Here is a 20,284-nt window from a genome sequence, read left to right as displayed (position 1 = left end):
TGGCTTCCTGTAGCAGCTTCATTTGCAATTAATGAGTAACCAGATGTCACATGTCAACTTGAAATTAAAAGACATCCCCAGTATTCATGTACAGTCTGAGCAGTAGTCAAAAGGCAACCCTTCCCAAGCACAATCATGTACCAACACTCCATTTTGCCTTCTGATAGTTCCTTCCTCTTCTCACTTGATTTGTGAAGGTGAAAGAGCCTGCCTGTCTAGAAGCGCTGTGCCAGGAAGGTGGCAGGTGACACCGCACCAGGTAGTTCAGTGCCATATCACAACTGTCACCTCCGTTTTTCTCTTCCATGTGGTTTCTCCCTTTCTCAGCCCTGCATCCAACTAGTGTTTCTGCTTTAATTACCCCCACCCCCACCCCTGCCAACAAAGCAGTTCAACTCCGTCTCTCTCAGCATCTGTGCTGCCCACATTCCACTGCAGCAACAAGCTTATGTCTCCACGGAGCGGCGAGAGCCCCACTTGTTTTTCCGGAGAGCCCAGTCCACTCTGAACCCCAAAACAACTGTGTTTATGGGGGAGCCCAGCCGAAGAATAGCAGGGTTCCAGATTCCTCTTGAGTCGGAAGAAATTAGTAACCTGATTTGAGACAAATAGCTAAAACTTCCCGGTTTTTAAATTAAGGTAATTTATTTTCAGGGACCTGCCTGCCACATGAAATACACATGGAAGCCAAAGAACAGCTTCTAGGGAATCTGTTCTCTCCTCTCACCAGGTGGAACCCAAGGACACAATTCAGGTCACCAGGCTTGATAGCAAATGTTATTCTCCAATGAACCACTTCACCAGCCGCACTTTCTGATTTTTAGAAACAAAATATTTTTGGCTAGTCGGTATGATTTAGTTTCTTCTCAGGGATCAGTTCCAGCTGAGTGTCCCAGCTATTTGGGATCATTTGTTTATTTTTTCTCCTCCCCAATTAATTTTGATGCTTATCTTCTAAACACTGAGTGAAATTTAGGAATCAAATTAAGAAAGCGAAAGTGGGGTTTCATGCCCAAGCCTCCTCTTCGAGCAGTGTGGACACAGAACTTAACCCGTAAGGAAAGCCTGCCAAACATTGAAGTTTACTTCTGGGACACTGAGTACGCCTGATGCTAAGGAAGCGTCCTTTGACCTTCCAGTCCTTTGAACTTCAATGAAGGAAGACTTAGCAGCTATGAGCTGATTACAATGCTAATGGGGGAAATGACAAATTAACCTTGTCAGCTACTTAAGTAGCACCAAGCTACACGAACGCAGTGTCCAATTAAGCTTATTTAATACCCAGTGACTTGCCTGAGTCTGTACTTCTGGGGTGGTGTCTGATTCATAGAAAAGACTTAGATTGTGGCTAATGAGACTGAAATTTATAAATTATGATTGATGACCATTTACTACATGCCAAGCACTGTGTCCCCTGCTTGAATGTCTGTAAGAGTCAGCTCTGAGGAAGCTCGGGCACTTTTACCTTTGTCGGATAAGGAAACGGCTTTGAGAGCATCGTCTGCTGTTGACTCTCTAACGTGCACGTCCAGCTCTGGAGTGCTTTTTACAGTTTCTGAAAATGTCCTGTTTATGCCACAGTCCAGTGCTTGTCAATCAGGGCCAGTGTTCCCTTTAAGGAGACACTATATGGATATATTTTATTTTTAAAACAGTGGGAGGAAGGTCACTAGGGTCTGGTCCATTGAGGCCTCTGAGAGTGCTAATCAATTCACAATGCTAGGGATGGGCCTCAGCACACCACCACCTGGGCCAGAAGTCAACCAAGCTGCAGCTGGCGAGTACTAGTCTTCCACTTTTCTCCCCTCCCTCCCGCCCTTCCTCTCCCTTCCCCTGCCTTCCTGTCCTTTACTTGGGTTTTCTTTCCTTTTCTTTTCATTAATTCTTTTCTTTAAATATGATAATTTAAAGCTTTTACCTCTAAAGCAATAAGTTAACTATATGCTGCCTCTATATGCCCATACATTTTACAAAAAGACACATATTGTTGAGTAATCCTTCAAAAGACTAAGGTGGTATTTGTTGGATGCAAGTTGGCTCTGAAATGGGACTTACCTAAACATCTAACCATGAGATCATTCTAGCACATAGTCTCCCCAAGCATTTTCTAGGCCTCAAGGACAAGCACAGTAGATGAGGTAGTCAACAAGTCAGTGGCCACCAGATCTCCCCTGGAGGCCACAAGCCACCCGCTGTGGAAATCAAAGTCTGCCCTCTGGTGGCATCACACCCACAGACTTCAGATGGACTTCAGGGCTGCTGGGCAGCCTTTAGTGTCTAAACTGAATTGGCAAATAATTGCATAATAAATTCAGCTTTGCACTCATTCTAAGTTCTCTCTGTGGGACAGCACATTAAAGAGAAAGGCATGGAGGCACTCAGATGAATAAACCAACTAGAGATGTCCAGGAGAGAGATGCACACTGCTGGGGGGGGGGTATTATACTGACAAATGACGTTATACGGGGACAGCACAGCAAGAGTGCAGCCACTTAGCTTGATTTCCTGTTATTTGTATCCTGAACAAGTTGCTTTTCTACCCCATCAGAACATACAGTTCTCACAGTTAAGGAATATTTCTGAGGGGGAAGAAAACTCTCTGAATACAAGTTATCAATAGACTTCTGTAAACAAAATTCTGTGGCCTGATCTTAATAGTTCATTGCCCTCAAACATTTGCTTCATCTTCTTCTAAACCAGTTTAAGAAGAAAAGCACCAAGAAATTTGAAAGACCAGTTACATCAGAGAAACATCCCCCCTACCCTATGAAGACCTCTGTTCTCTCTATCTGGAAACACCAAGAAATGCCTATTACAGATGTCTCCTCTGTATGCTGAAGCTGAATTAGATAAGATGTAATGCACTTGGGGTCAGGATATGCAACTCGAGGAAATGGGGCATCAACAGCATCATTTATGAAGTCTTTCCATTTGGGGAAGTAATCAAACGGCCTCTCTTGGACAATCGGGGAAAACAAAAATGGAGGCCCATAAAGGACAGAAAAAAACAGGCAACCAAATAGATACTCCAGGAATTAGGAATAAAAAAGTATGGTAACTCAAGAGGTGGAAGAGGGTGTTGGCTGTAGGGTTAGTAGAAATAAAACGGCAGAGGAAGAACTAGCTAAAACCTGGGGGTGGGGTGTCAGGGATGAAGCAGAAATGGCAAATAGACTAGATCAAAATAAAAACAAGGTGAGTACTTGGCTGGAATGAAAAACCAGCCTATAGACTAAACTCTATGTCTAACATGTAGAAAGGTTGATGGTTAGAGTCTACTGACTAGAAGCCAACCAACCCAAAAGCTTTGGGCACGGTTACACTTCCCACTACATCTCTGAGTAACCACGTAATTGGGCAATTTACTCATCCTCCCTGGGCTTCGGTAGCCTTATGTTTTAAATGAAATTAAAATCAACTGTATACTTTTAACCTAAAGGCTAAATCAAATGAAGGGGGAAATGGTTGTAATACTACCTACTCAACAAATGCCATCTGGTTTTTAAAGATTTACTTATTTTACTTTATGCTTCTGAGTGTTATGCCTCTAAGTGTGTCTGTTGCCTGCAGTTGACAGAAGAGGGTGTCAGGGCCCTCGGAGATGGAGTTACAGATAATTGTCAGCCACCGTACAGGTGCTGCAACCCAAACCAGGTCTTCTGCAAGGGCAACGAGTGCTTTTTGACCATCAAGTCTTCTCTCCTGCCACCATCAAATACTATATATCGTTACTATCATCATGTTTATGTATATGTGTATATGTGTGTGTATATATATATGTATATATGTATATATACTCATTGTAATGATACATTATTATATCATTTTCCTTATATGTTCCTATGTCCTTACACCTATTCTAAATTATTCAATGACATTTTACATTTCATGCTCATTTCATTACATATAAGCCAAGAAATTCAAACAATGCTAGAAGCTCTTTTAATCTAATATTATGTGATCATATAATGTTATTGACCCAATAATGTCAAGTTAAAGACTGGATTCCAAGAAATAAAAAGTAACAGTGAGCATTTGAAGTGAGGGTGATTACAAGATTACATTGAGGGAATAAAGTCATCTCACTAAACAGCATCTACACTTTCGGTTGGCACATTATGTCTGGACTAATCCAGTGACAAAATGCCCTTTAAGGTCTGCACAGGTTCAAGCCTGACCTGGTCCTGGTGCTGAGATAAGGAAGCAGACCTGTGCTCACACCACTACCCACTAAAGACACCTATAGTTTGTACCTTCTTCCAAAGGAAAAATCTGTTTATGCCTGTGGAATCTCGCTGGGTACATCAACTACACTTCAGTATAGACCCCCATGGCCAGGAGTAGTTGGTCAACATAAAACAATCTCAATGGTGATTTTATAGACCTTTTGTCTCGTATTGCTTTGTTAGACTTTTTGTTTATTTGTTTGTATTGTTTTATTTCATGTCTTGTTATTTGATTTCGTGTTTTTATGGGCCTTTGTATTTTTTATGTTTGTTTGTTGTTTTGTTGTATTTTTTGGGATTTTTTTGTTGGTTGTTTGTTTTGGAGAGAGAGAGAGAGAGAGATTTGGCTGTTTAGAGATAAAGGCATGGAGGTTGGTGGGTGGGGAGTTGGGGAGGATCTGTGAGGAGGTGGAAGAGAAAGTACGATCAGAGTATGTCATAAAAAATATTTTTAAAGGCCTTAAAAATACAGCATTCTGAGTCCAAAACTTTATCTGCTTACACTTCTTTGTATACTCGTGTGATTCTTTCTTGGGTTATCTGGCTTAACATTCACAATTGTTCTTTGGCATTATTTCATTATTTTATTACTATATAAAATAGTGGAAAGACAATTAACCCTGAATCTTTTCTTTTACTCACCAGAGAGCAGGCAGATTTGTGAAGTTTATCAGACTTCTGTAAGAACAGTACAATTACTAATGACTTTGGGCTATGCAGCGGTTCCAGTCTACAAAAACGATGCGTTAGAAGCCAGCCTATTTCAGTAGCCTCAGCAGTACACACAGGGCAATATTCAACTTTTACTCCACTCTAGGTAAATAGTCTGGCTTCATGTTGTACCCAAACCAAAGGTGTTCTGTTTACACGTACAACTAGGGCACTGTTGATCAAGGCTAGGAAGGGACGAAGCTTTCTTTTGATTGAGGTTTGTGATTCAAGCTTATTGCTTTCTTATTCAGAGAAAAAAATATATATATTTCATAACACTGTATTTGGTTACAAAGACAATGGGCATGATAACTCTCAGAGGTGATCTGATTGTTGTGTTATCCAAATAAACTGTGTATGTTGAACCTTTAGTGTATTTGAACAATTCTTTACAGTCTTTCATTTTCCTTGAAACAACTCAGATTCATTCCATCCATTTCTGGAATGACCCCTTGAATTGTGAGCTCCAGGTTTCCTGAACTCACATATTTTAGGGCCGGGATCAGCAAGCAAGGGGGCTGATTAGGCGAGAAGTGAAGGCTTACCTTTGTCTTGTAGGAAGACAGGGAATGTATTTTTCAGCCAGCTGTGGCGGTTGGGAATGGGTGGGTAGGGGTTTAATGATAAGCTGGGAATTTCAATTTTTATGTAAAATGTCTTATTTGGAAATATTTTCACTGGAGCAAATGAAAAAAACAACACCGTGAACTGAGCGGAACTCTTTTACATACTAGATCTGGTCTCACAGCTGCCAATCGACTGACTATGCCAAACACCTAATTTCACAACCGAGAAAACAGCCTTGAAACTCTGGCAGGATGTTGCAGACACCAATCCAGTGTTTCTACATGATGTTGAATACTTGAAGCGAAAATACCTATGGTTGCTAGACAGCCCTCGTTTATTTCTGCATTCAGCAAAAATCCATGGCCCAGACACTGGAGGTTGCCAAAGGCACGCTGAGATGTGGTGGGCAGAGGACTGACCCCTATGGCTCTCAGACAGCCAGGCTGCCCTGTCTAGCAGCAGCCTGATGACCCTGTGCTAGTCTGGGCCTCACTCTGCTGCTGTGTCTGATCCACATGTGGAGGGCATGTGGACTGAGCCAACCAGAGGAGTTGGCAGGGAACAGGTGAGGTTGAGCACGTTGGAACTCTGTGAATCTCAAAACTTGGGATTAGCATCTCATCCTGAGACTGGCAGGAGACGGGCTAACTCCTGCCCTGTTTCCATGCCTACCTCAGAACACATAACCTAGAGACCCCCTAACCGCATAATCACAGGCAGTTAGTCATGTACCCAGAACCTACACTGCCTCTCCATGCTAATGAGGCATCTCAATACCTTAGTTTTCAGCTGATAATTTTTCCCACCCTGGGTATTCTCACCCCCAGAACTATATAACCATTGGTTCACCCCCAAATAAAGTGTATATATTCAAACCCATCCCCCATAAAGAAATATGAACAAGCTAGGATCTTCTCAGAGAGCTGCTTCACTAAAGATCATTGGAGAAGGTCTAAAAAGGCATGGCACTAAGATCCTCAGAGAAGGCCTTCTCTCTCTCCTCCATGACCACCCCACTCACCCCCACACCCTAATTCTTCACTCCCTCCACCCCCCTCACCATGGGAATGTTGAGGATCAGCCAAAGTGCTGACTTCTAGGTGAATTACATTCTGTGTAAAGAGCAGGTGTTTGTCCTCTATCCAGAGTTTTCATAGCAAAATTGTCAACCTAGGTGAAAAATGGTAGTCTGGGGGATGTGAACTTTCCTGCAGCTGAGTTAGAAAGTACCATGTTGAAAACTGTTGGTGACTACAGTTTTGAGGAGTGTCAATCAGGTGTGAAGGAAATCCAGCCCTTTGGAAGGCATCAGAAGCTACTCTGTGAAACAAGCCAGGAGGGTTATACACACACACACACACACACACACACATACACACACTCACACACTCACACACACACACACACACACACACACACACTCACACACACACACACTCACACACACACACACACACACACACATCTGAAGCTTTGTCTAAAAAGTTCTACTTAACTCCCTAGAACTGTAAGCCCAAATAAACTCTCTCCACCAAAAGTCGCCACTGGTCATGGCGTTTTATCACAACAGAAAAGGAGCCAATCATGCACCAGCACAAGAGTTTGGAGCCTTAGCACCATGTAGAAGCTGGTGCAGGTGAGATTCTATGCCCCTTCCCCCACACAAACACACACTATACCCCTTCCCCCACACAAACACACACTGGTAGGAGCTGGTACAGGTGAGATTCTATGCCCCTTCCCCCACACAAACACACACTGGAATGATGGTGACCCCTTCCCCCACACAAACACACACTGGTAGGAGCTGGTGCAGGTGAGATTCTATGCCCCTTCCCCCACACAAACACACACTATACCCCTTCCCCCACACAAACACACATTGGAATGATGGTGACCCCTTCCCCCACACAAACAAACACACACTGGAATGATGGTGGCCCCTTTCCCCACACAAACACACACTGGAATGATGGTGACCCCTCTCCCCCCACACACACACTGGAATGATGGTGACAAGCAGTTCTCTCAGGCCACCCAGTTTAGCCAAATTGCTGATCTTCAGGCTCTGTGTAAGACGCTGTCTCAAAAGCTGAGGTGGGGAGCTACTAAGAGATTTCTGACCTTTACCTGCACACACAATATTGTACACACCCGAATCTACACACAAAGGGCCACATTCAGAGAATCTTTGTTCTCTTTGGCAGGATCACATGAGGCCTTTTCTCTTGCCCAATCAGAGCAGTTTGCTTTGGGTTTCTCCCCCTTGCCTGTGGTCTACCTTGTTCTTCACCACAACACTGGCTACCACGGGGCTTAAAAGCCAGTGAATGACTTGCCTTCACTCAGAACTCACAGGGCATTAAATCTATGTGAAATGTCTCAAGAGAGAGCACATGACACAGGATATGGCCCAAACCAGAGTCTATGTAGTTTTTCAGTAATAAAGACATTTTTTTTCCTTACACCTCAAGTAGCTAATTGCTTTCAGTAATCTATGAAGTAGAAATATTAACTGAGAATGTATGCCACCGCCACAGGGAACTCATTCAGCGTAGATGAGTACATTAACAATTGAAAAGAATCTTGTTAAATGAAAGTCCCTTCATTCTATATTAAGATTTCACCTTGCCAGGAATGTGGGAATGGGAGTGAGAAAATAATAAAAACCCTGTGTTTGTGTGCATACTTATTCGGTGTGAGTATTTATTTACGATGGGGCAGCAGATTAACTTTCATACTGTTACTGTAAGTATTGTGCCGGGCTAATTATTTCACCCGGTGGACTGACTCAAACCTGTAGACCCCTATTTGACCAGATGTGATAAGAATGTGAGCTCTCCTTCACGCTACAGCCTGTCACCAGGTCACTTGTTTATTAAACCAATCCTATGACATAAGTTCTAGAACCTAGGCAGCGAGTCTGATAAGAGAGTTTCAAAGGGCCTGGCCCCTGTTACCCATCCTGCTGTTAATGCTGATCTGAAGCCACACACATCCACCTACGCTTTTCAAATGTCACATTTTATGATGTGGATGCTCTGCCCTCATTAATTTTTCCAGACATATGTGCCATGAACAAAACCTGTTCTGACCACTCCTCCCACTGATCTTATTTTAAAATGCCCAGTAAGTCACCAACCTAGACAGATGGCAGCAGGTCCATGTAAAATGTAAGACCAGAATTTTAGCTCTTCAACAACAGAAATCTGCACATAAGTCAAGTGAGAGATGGTAATGTTGTATAAGTTCAAAGATTATAGGTTCTCCAGGAAACCTGGCACCGACTAAAGGCTGAGAGGAAGATTTAGCAATGTGTAAGTTTTGGGGTGAATCAAAGCATTTCCCAACCAGGTAGCCCTTAGAGTCCACCCTACCCACTAACCCATACTCCACTGGGGCACGGCCACCTGAGACTAAGACCAGAAAGCTCAGGCTGATGCAAGTTCTGTTGCAGGGAAGAAATTGGTATATAAAAAGGAAATATTCCAAACCAGGTCAGGAAATATAAAATATAAAGTATACACTACATAGTATGACTCTGCTTTCTCCATTTCCCCTCATTTATGTAATCTTTTAGAGAAGATATCCAGACACAGACTTCCTTATTGGACCTTTGGTCAGAGGGCCCGAAGTTTGGGATTTCATTTTGTTTTCTTCTTCCTCTTTTCTTCCTCTTTTCCGTTTTGAATGAGCATTTGTTTTAAAGGACTGAGCTTATTACACCTTTCTTCATATTTATTTTTATATTTATCTTCTTTAAGACTTCTTCTTCCCACAAAGGCTTAGAGACCTGTCCAGCAATAGAGGTCTGTACTATCTGTGGCTTTATTAAAGTATAACTTGGAACTGCTATGGAACAGATCCGCTGAGTTTATTTCAAGGGTTACTATTAAGCAGGAAGGGAAACAAACCATACCTTTCATTTTAAAGACAGGTTTTTGTGAGTTTGGAAAGATGACTTCGTAATTGACAGTTACTGCTCTTGAAGAGGACCTGAGTTTGGTTCTAGCATCCGTGAAGGGTTAGCAAGCAACTGGCTGTAAGTTCAACTCTAGGGTATCTGTTTCCTTCTTCTGGTCTCCAAAAACACATGCACTTGTGTGTGTGTGTGTGTGTGTGTGTGTGTGTTCACATGCACACCCATATAATTTAAAATAAAATATTTTTAAAGTGTCTTTAGATTGTCTGATATATTCTAAGACAAATTGCCTTGCGTATTATATAGATCTCTATGTAGAATTCAAGAATAATCTTAGTAATTTCTACACATCCTAAATGGCCAACTCTATAGCTAAGAGAAAACAATTCACAGTGAAGTGATTTGTCCTACAGAATACATTAAAGTAATTAACTGTTTCTTGGCATTCTGTTGCATTTGGGTCTGTTGTTGGTGGCATGTAGGGTGGCATATAATTTTCTTCACTGAAATATGACATAGTACCTATTTTACATGACTGCACACATCTTCTAGAGTCTCTGACTCCATCATTCAAACAATGTTGCTGTCTACTTGGCCAGTGTATCAATAGAAAGTATAATTAGATGTGAGCACAATGTTCACTTAGATGAAACAAATGCCACCAACCATTGCATTTTGTCTTGTGTACTGTGTATTCAGATGTTGAGTTCTGCACCCCCAAGATTAGGATGCAGTCTGAACATGTATTGTATCAACCAATGTACTATAAAGAATGCTCTGATTGCGTAATAAAAAGGCTAGAGCCCGTGACTGGGCTTGGGAAAGAGGAAAATGAGACTTCAGATTGGGTAAGGGGTCTCAGGTAGGGACCACGAGAAGAACAGAGAAAGGAGGGGAAGGCTGACAGGACGCAGGATGGACCATGAGCATGTAGCCAAGAGAAGCTTGCCCTAGGGAAACACATGCAGCGAAGGCTCAGCTGGCAAGGAACTGGGCATTTTTCTGGTTATTAATAGACTAGTTGAGTTAGAATCGCTCATAACCAGCTCAGCTTAGGCATGCAGCTTGTTAATAAAAACACCAGGTTCCTGCGCCTTTGATTTGGGAGCTAAGCAGAACACAGTGGGTCAGAAACCCCCACTGCAATCACAGCCATAGCAACAGCAGCAGATAACGGATAACAGAGGGTCTTTAGGGCTGCATATTCGGTGGATGGCTGCTCGGGAGAGCTGTGGTGGACACCAGCTATTGGAGTCAGTCCCAGATTGAGGTTCTGGCTCCAATACTGTTTGGCTGTCACAAAGGAGGCACAGTAAGAGAAATTGGCCATACATTCTGAAAACTGTTTTTCGATTTACAAACAGTAAGGCAAACTGACAGACTCTTTGCCCTGGGTCAGGGAGTGTCCATGTAAGATGTTCACTGTTGTTTTATCATTCTTCCTGTTTTCTTTTTTAAATATTCATTTATTTATTATATAAGTACACTGTAGCTGCCTTCAGACACATCATAAGATGGCACCAGACCCCATTACAGATGGTTGTGAGCCACCATTCCGTAGCTGGGAATTAAGCTCAGGACCTCTGGAAGAGCAGTCAGTGCCCCTAACCACTGAGCCAATTCTCCAGCCCATTCTTCCTGTTTTCATTGCTGACATGGCAATATAATATCATGTCACTAACACGGTGACCTCCAAGCATAGTGAGGAACAGGTAAGACCACTCCTCAACTCTAGCTGCTCTTGCAGCTTGGCCACCACTGTCTTCACATTTAAAACTGGATCAAAGTTGAGAGAATGTTAAAGACAAACCGTCCCAGGACTGGCAATATTTTAATCTTTAGTTTTGATTTTTAAGTGAGAACACTATGACATTTAAATTCCTTTAAGTATGACTTTTTTTTCTAAGTTGGATGATGACTTATGTCTGTGGCTCTACCAGACAAAACAGTGGGTAGAAATAAGAATCCACTGGAGAGACTGTTAGTAAAGAACACTGGCTACTCTTCCAGAGGACCCAGCTTCTGTCCGCAGTACCCACATGGCAGCCCACATCCATGGAGTCTGACTCCCTCACCAGACACACACGCAGGCAAAACATCAGTGCACATAAAATAAAAATAAGCAAATCATTTTATTAAAAAGAAAAAAAAATTAAAGGAGAAACAAACTGACACAAACCTGTTTTGGAACAGTTTGCAAGAGTAAATAGTGAGGTTAAAAATCTGTTCAAATCCAATGAGCTAAAGGAAACAATCTATTAGAACTCTTAGGGGCCTTTCACAATTCCACCAGCTCTCGCTAAGAGATTATAATTCTCTCAAAGACAGTTGTTGCTGGGGTTGGGGAGGTGGAGTTGTTTGTTGGTTTGCTTGCTTGCTTGCTTTTTCAGACAAGAAACCCACTGGGATGGAATTTGAAACTCCTTATTTTGGAAGGGATGCTGATTAAATTACAGGGATTCTGTTAGTTTAACAGGTCACCCCGGTGCTGTTGGAACTCACAGCCAAAACTGCCTCATTTTGCAGGGAGCATGGAAAAGAACTATGACCAGATGCTGATATATAACTAGAAAGGTTTGGTTCAGGGAAGAAGGGCTAGACTTCGGCAGTTTGGCCTTTATATGCAGCAATTTCAAAGGACTCACTGGAGTTACAAAAAACAGTGAATGACCCCTGAAGTCAGCAACAGAGGCACAGAGGCTCTGGCAAAAAGGTTCCCACTGATCTTAACATAAAAGCCTTTGATGATTTTTGAGAAAAAACTGAGGGTATGTATCCTGTATTCTCAAGCAGGCTGCTTCCGAAGAGGGCTTGCCTTTTGTGTTCTCATTCACAGAGCGACAGTGGAAAACAAATCTGCACCTAGTTATCAATGACTGACTGTGGTTTGAGTATTTTCTAGCCTGGGATTTAACCGCAAATATTCTTTGGGCTCACATTTCAGTTTTGAAGCCACGCACCAACAGTGCAGAACTGATTCCCAGATGTTTTTGTCTGTTCAGCACAACCTCATCTTTAGAGCTGCCTGACCATCATTTAAGCCTGAACCCTTTGGAGACTAAGGGAGAAGGGAGAGGGTACCAAATGCCTCAGGGCAGAAGGCTGTTCCCCAGCTGCTTCCCCAAGCACACATTGGTTCAACACTACTGGAACTGTGTTTTCATGTGATGCAGCCTCCGCTGTACAGAGGTTACGTGTACATGGTGACCCAGTTTTTAAGAAAGTTTGGGCTCCGGGAATGTGGTGTGCACCTGTTATCCCAGTAGGAGGGCAGAGAGTTCTAAGTCAGCCCAAGCTATATAGCAAGGCTCTGCCTCAAAAAAAGTAAATAAACAGTTATGAATCTGCCAATATTAGTTGTTTGAAAACTGTCCAAATAACACTTTCCAAGGCTCAGAGATGTGCGCACACCAAATCGAACAAGTTTTCATTTATACAGGACCAACAAAAGCAGTTTCGCATTATTAAATACCTTTTATGTGGGAAAATGCACATTATGGAAAAGGTTTCATGTGGCATAATTTCCTCCTAAGCCTTTTGCTAATAATCATATTTAATTGCTGATTTACCAAGGTTTAGACTATTTGAAAGGTGCTTACTTGACACAAACCTTAAGGATATTTTTCTTCGTAAAGTGATAATAATGGTGTTGCTCTCTCTCTCTCTCTCTCTCTCTCTCTCTCTCTCTCTCTCTCTCTCGCTCTCCCTTTTTTTTTTTATCAGAAATCACATTACTTTCACAATCTCTTGGATTCTAGAACACCCTAACCCTTGAGCTATTTTAATTTTCTTCAATGAAGGGAGTTTTGCTTTTTTTAAAATAATTTTTTTCTACTTAGGAATTCTCTAACTGGAGCCTCTACAGCAGGCAGCAGGCCCTCTTAGAGAGGCATGACATCAGAGATGTCGTTTCTCCTTGGGGCCATTAGCTGGAAATAGTAACAAAGACCTTTACTTAAGCTGTAGAAAATCTAATTAACGAGAATAATACTGTTAATCTCCATGTTCTTGCTTCCATCCCACACACACAGATTGCTAAATGTATTTGCTCCCCAGCCCTCATTAGAAGTCTTAAATGATAGCAGAGAAAGAGAAGACACAAAGACTACAAAAACAACACCAATTAAAAAAATAATAAACATTAAAAACAACACCGAATAAAAATAAACACCACAATGAACATTAAAAACACCACCAATTAAAAATAACAACATCAGAATAGTTTGTTCTCACTCAAATCATCTGTACAGCTCAGAGTGAGTACATTTGAATTTTTCCTAGTAAATGATTTTATTCCTTCTTACATGAGAATATATGGGCAAATAAACATAATACCAAATACATGTATATATGTGTATGCATATATACATATATACACATATACACACATGCACATAAACACATATACACATATACATATATACATATACATACATACACATATACACATATGCATATATACACATTTTAAAAGTGTGTGTGTACATGCATGTGTGTGTAGTATAAGTATGTGTATGGATGTGTGTGTAGTGTAGGTGTGTAGGTATAATCACCTGTGTGTATGCTTGGTGTGTATGTAGTATAGGTATATGCATATATGTGCATGTAGTGTAAGTGTAGATACACATGTATAGGTACATTCACCTTTAAGTGTGTGTGTGTGGTGTGTAATGTAGGTATATATGCATGTGTGTGTAGGTATACTCACTTTTGTGTGTACTTGTGTGTGTAGGTATGTACATGTAGTGTAAGTGTATGTATACATATGTTGTATACAAATACTTGTGTGTGTGTGTGTGTGTGTGTGTGTGTGTGTGTGTAGGTCAGAGCTTGACTTTGGGTATCTCCCCCCTTTTTTCTCCATACTACTGTTGGAAATGGGATATCTGACTGAACCCGGAGCTCACCATTTTAATTGGGCTGATGGGCCCATAACCCCTGCCATTTCTGCTGTGCCTCCCTAACTACACCCAGCTTTCCTATGGGTTCTGAACATCCAAACACGGAAGGTACTTTACCAAGTGAGCCACTTTCCTGAACCCTTGCCTGGACCTTTCATATCTGTTCACACCTTAGGGCTCTGTGCTAACCAGCATGCAGCTTTCCAAAAGTGTGCACGGCCTGGGATGAGGGCAGAACCTAGTGCAAAGTGTGCTGCTGAATAAGCACCGTGTGTATCACCTTCACTGAGAACTCACTACACCATGACATTTACTTGATTCTCCAACCCTCAGCCACCTGACAGTTGCTCAGTGAGTGTGTCCTGCACTGACGGTGAGAAGCTGAGCAGGGATGTCGACAGTTGTACTGAGCATGGGCATCAAGAGCAGTGGGTCTGTCCGAGGAGGTGAGCTAACTGCCCCACTGTGAAGGAATCCAGTTCTGGCTGATAAAGAATTAATAGCAGCCCTCTCTAAATGAAGCGTGTGTCTGACTTCAAAGGCTCTCTTTAGCCACCAGTCGTCAATAGTCCAAGACAACATTTGCAAAACCACACTATTTTTTCTTATCTCTTCTCAGTATATACTCCAGCCTCAGTATATGCCTGACTCTAGGTCAAGACAAGAATAGCCAACTGTCCAAATGTCATCACATTTGCTTCCCAACTAAGTGTCATCTTCTTGTAAGAGGTACAGCCTCTCTTGGGTCTTCAGCATCAGACTACTGTAAACCTAAACCTAACCAACATGAAACTCTCATTGATAAAGTTAATGAAATTTAATTACATATATTGAATAAAAGTTCTCTATGAAATTAACTTTTAGCTTAAGAATTTTAATTGTTATAATGAATTACTTAGAAAGACTGCAGAATTACTTTCTGTTGGGAGATATTTCTGAATATGTATACACACACACATATATATATGTATACATATATGTATATGAAGAGAGGGAGAGAGAGAATCAGAAGAGAAAAAAAAAACTGATGGCATACAAAAATGTATGATACTGTAGCATCTTCCTCAACTAATGTAAATTAGTGTGTCCACAGGTAGGTCTACAGCAAAGGAATCAGTTACCATGATAATCTGATTATTAGGTAATTTGCCATATAAACCAAATTACAGTTTAGTTTCCTTCTCTCTCTCTCTCTCTCTCTCTCTCTCTCTCTCTCTCTCTCTCTCTCACACACACACACACACACACACACACAGACCATACACACACACACACACATACAGACACACATACACACAGACACACACAGACACACAGACACACACACACAGACACACATACACACACAGACACACAGACACACACACACATAAACACACAGACACACATACACACACAGACACACACACAGACACACAGACACACATACACACACACACACACACAGACCATACACACACACACACAGACCATACACACACACACATACAGACACACATACACACAGACACACACACATACACACACACACACACACACAAAGCATTCTGGGAGTTGTATTTTTAAAATCTCAGGTGGCTCCAGGCTTCTACTACTTCTGCTGTGCTTGAAAAGTGACTAGTAAGAGTGTGACAGGAGAACGGGCAGCTGTGACATCCGTTTCTCAAAACTGACAGCTGGCATCAATTCCTGAGCTGTAGTGGCGAAGACAATTTTGTGTTTAATGTTCTGTCTTCTGCTATTGTATTCTTCCAGGGATTAAATAAAACCGTACTGCTAGGGGTAATGACTAGAATGTATTTGAGGCTGACATTTGTTAATGGAACACTTGGAAACAGCAAGAACAAGAACATGTTGTGGTTGACTGTATTCATTAAAACAAAACTGAATTGCTATTATCTATAATGTGTGTAAGCCAAATAAAACTAGAGATGTCCAAAACAAAAACAAAAAAACAAAAACCAAGTGCTCTGTAACTGATTTTGTCTAGCTCACCAAATTCTTTATTTAAAAAAAAATGCATATCAATCAGTCTTGTTTAAGTTTAGACAAACGAGAGGAAACTCTTTACTGGTGTAGGTAAATAAGCCAGCTGTCACATCCACCCGTTAGTCCCTCGCTCAAGGTGATATAGGTCCCTGTTTACATCTTTGGATGAAATAGATGAAATATTTAAGTGTACAGACTAATACACAAGACACAAAGGGTCTGTATCCCAGACGATGGGCACAAAGGGACTTTGAGTCTCAAACCGCTTTAAAATTTCCAAGTTCAAAAGAGCGCACACGATCTAGTCTTTAAAGCTGTGTTTACTGCAGCCTGTCAAACGGAGCTGCTGCAGGAACCGGAACTTTCTCCTTCCGTGCCATCCACCAAATACATGTCTACCAAACACTGGCGATGCTGAATTTCTGTGTTCTGTAGTCAGAATTAATTTCTGTTTCACTTTCAGTGCCCACCTGTGGCCAGCGGTCATGACACTAGGCAGTGAGGGTCTACGGATTTTGTGTCTGTGACCCAGTATTTTATTCTTTTAAATGTGCTAGTCGGGCTTCCCTACTTGTAAAAGTTGGTTTTAACATAAACACTTTGGACCTGTAAAACAAACTCTAAAATGCTGTTTACACATTTAAATCAATGAGGGATCAGAGTTCCTTGGTTGTAAGCTGGTAAAAATTTTAAAGGGATATTACCAAATTCACAAGGTTCTTCTGCAAACAAGCATCTTCTGTATCTTAGCATAGCACCTACAGCTGGACACTGGGACTTTGGGACTAATTAAAGAGAAACAAGGCACTGTTTCTAGTTAGAAGGATTCGTAGAGCATCAGTTCCCTAGCAACAACAAAAAATGTCCCCTTAGAAGGAAGAATGTTAGTTTTGTTTAGCCTGAAACTGAAATGTTTGAAAACAACATGCATAATAATGTATCTTCTGGGTTTGCTATTCTTAAGCAAGTTGTCTTAGTTATTTGGGAAGTTTTCTTGCAGGTGTAAGAATCAGAAAGTCTTTGGGCATGTAGGGAAGAGAGGCAGGTTCAGGACGAAAACCCTTTCTAGAGGGAGCACTCTGACTGGTTGCCTGGCTTCCTCCGCCTGAGGCTGATGGGAAATGACAGAGGAACCTAGCTTGAGTTGAGGTTTCTATTACTATGTTAATACGCTGAAAGCAACTTGAGGTGGAAAGGTTTCACTTCATCTCAGTCTGTAGTCAGTCCATCAGCCTGGGGATCTAAGCTGAGATCTAGGCAGAAACTTGGAGGCAGGAGCTGACGCAGAGGCCCTTGAAGGGGTGCTGCTTTCTGACTCACTCCTCACATTTTCACTCAGCCTACTTTCTTATAAACCCAGGTCTACCAGCCCAGGGATGGCTCCACCCACAGTGGCTGCGCCCTCCCACATCAATAACTAATTAAGAAAATACCTACTGATTTGCATATAAGCCAACATTATGGAGAGGTTTGCTCAGTGAATAGCCCTTCCCCCCAGATTCAAGTCTAGGTTTAAATTAAGTGGACAAAAACAAACCAGCACAAGAACTCTTAAAATATAACATGTCAGCTAGAAATGGGGCTTGCAGTCTTAAAAGCCTCAGCACTTGGAAAGAAGTCAACCCAGAAAAATCACAAACGCAAGGGTGACTTAGTAATACTAGGTCTCAAAATAAAGGTTAAAAGAAAAAAGGAAGACTGTTGATGTGACTCAAAAGTGCATCGTGTATAAGGTTCTGGGTTCAGTAGTGCACACACACACACACACACACACACACACTTGCATACTCACACCAAACCAAAAACAAACTCCAAAGATACGCAGTGACAACTCTATAAACTGTGACTATTTTTACTGTCAAGATTAAAGTAGTCCTAAATAGTTCCCTCACACCACCACCGTGGGGTACCTTTCAGATTTCCCACATGCCAGTGAGGGAAAAAAGCAAAGTCGCTGGTAACAGTTTTCAACCCACCTAGTTCCCAGCTAGCTCCTGCTTCAGCGAAGCGCACACATTCTGGACAGCACACGCTGTTGTTAAATCTCTCCAGACAGACTGGAAAAGCTGTGGGCTTGTTCTCTAAATGAACGACCCGCTTAGTGAAAAATAGAGGTAAGGTCCACTGCAGAATAGATGGCTCTAAAACAGTCTCGGAGCACTGTGTTACTCTCTAAGGGATCCGTGGCCTACTCTGTGACCCCATGTCTCCCTTGGGCTTATCTCAGGACTTACAGAACCTCCCTCTCTTGCTAATATTACCCCATGTTATCATTAGCATAGGGGAGAGATTTGCAAGGGGAGCCTCCGAGACATGCCAGCTTTCTGAAAGGGAGCAGGTCTGATTCGAAGGTTTTGGTCTTTAGACCCCCGACAGAGAGTCTAAATACCCAAAGTGGTAGCTGAGGAGCCCACAGCCATTGCCTAGTGAGTCTCTTCACCCCTTGTGCAGAAAGAATGCAGCAGGCGACCATCGAAGGCCAGGGGGCTCTTTGACAAAGGTGTGCAGATCCAACGTGTGGTTTTTCTATCCATCCACGAATGCGTGGTAACTATGCCAGTGTGTGCATTCCAAGTTGTAGAGAACACGTTCATAAGCCACACATCAAGAAAATAAAGGAAGACTGAAACTTTACTTTTCCCTGCTTATCCCACCATCTATGATTAGGGAACACTGCTGGCGGGTATAATGTGGTAGGTACGAGACTCTTACCTGGCGATGACTTTCTGGGAGGGCTGCTGCAATTTACCCCGACAAAAAGCCAGCCATTGTATACCAGTCTATGTTACCTCTGAAAGAGAAGAGATATTAGAGTGACTCACAACAGTGATCAGATTTTAAGTTTTTGACTAAATGATTGTTAATCCTGCATGTTAAGACTGTGTAACCACCTGTTGCACACTGACATTTTTCCCTGGTACGGAGTTAAACTGTCACAGATCCCATCTTCCTGGTGACAGTCAGCATCCTTTCCTGGGTCTCACTCAGCAAGGGGGACAGGAGTGGAGAAACACTCTCAGGTCCCGCTTCTTGATGCAGACTCCAACAGATTGGGTTTTTATTTAGGAATCTGAAGTTAAACCTTGCTAAATATTCTATTTTTATTATGAGGTTAATACAAGTGTCGCTATACTGTATTTTGAAATTTCTTCTGTCAAAGGCTTTTGTTTTGTTTTGTTTTCCTTTTATATAAGTAAGACCTGCATGTTATATTAACGTTACTCCTTAATAACATGAATGTCTTTCTCTACTCTTGTCTCTGGGTTTATCTATTTTCTCTTGTTTATTCCCCCAGCACTCAAAGTGTATAAATGTGCACACTGGGTAGGTTCATGTTCTGTCTCCGAAGATGTTATATCTCTGCTCACTGCTGCCGTTAACCTGCTAATTTTATTTAATGTTATGGCTATACAGAAACTATGTCAGCACACTTACAGCAGCATTATTTGTTGATAATTAATTTAGCCAGCCTACTCTTGGGGCCTTAAATCTCTTTTCTTTCAGCTACAATAAGAGGCCTCAATGCTTACATGCACACGTAGGCATTTTTATTCTTACATGAACATCATCAATAGCACAAGTCCAAAATAGAATTGTTGAGCTAAACTGTTTGTGTACTCATTAATGTCGCGATGGATATTTATAAAATACCATATACAAAGTTTGCAATAAAAGTCTGATGCCAGAAGTCTAGGTTTTTGCAAACCCTTCTTTATGTGTTGTTGGCATCTCTGTACCTCGGGATGAAACTGACTTTCTCCGGAGATTTTCTATTCATATTTTGCACAGCAATTACCTTTGCTTATTTTTCCTCCAGTCTCATAGTCTCTCATATTAAGGAGTGCATGCTATTTATAGAAGCTAATGAGTTACATGTAACATGTTACATGAAAACCACTTTCATAAGTTTGCAGTTTATCTCTGGGGTTTATTTATTGAGCTACTTACTAGTGTTCTGTTTTGGGGAC

The 20,284-nt window shown here is 41.7% G+C and overlaps 1 protein-coding gene across 1 annotated transcript in view; it reads right to left on the bottom strand.

Moving 5' to 3' along the window:
- The window catches only part of LOC308421369 (type-1 angiotensin II receptor A), a 41,741-nt gene that overhangs the window by 14,589 nt on the left and 6,868 nt on the right, over window positions 1–20,284 (bottom strand). Inside the window, exon 2 of the mRNA XM_080917724.1 lies at window positions 19,029–19,107. The gene's annotated coding sequence lies outside the window, so the exon portion shown is untranslated. The remainder of the gene's footprint in view (window positions 1–19,028; window positions 19,108–20,284) is intronic.

Source organism: Micromys minutus (genome assembly GCF_963924665.1).
Source record: "Micromys minutus genome assembly, chromosome: 6".
NCBI classification, from domain to species: Eukaryota; Metazoa; Chordata; class Mammalia; order Rodentia; family Muridae; genus Micromys; species Micromys minutus.
The sequence above is the reverse complement of the archived record's forward strand: the minus strand, read 5'-3'. Positions and strand labels throughout refer to the sequence as shown.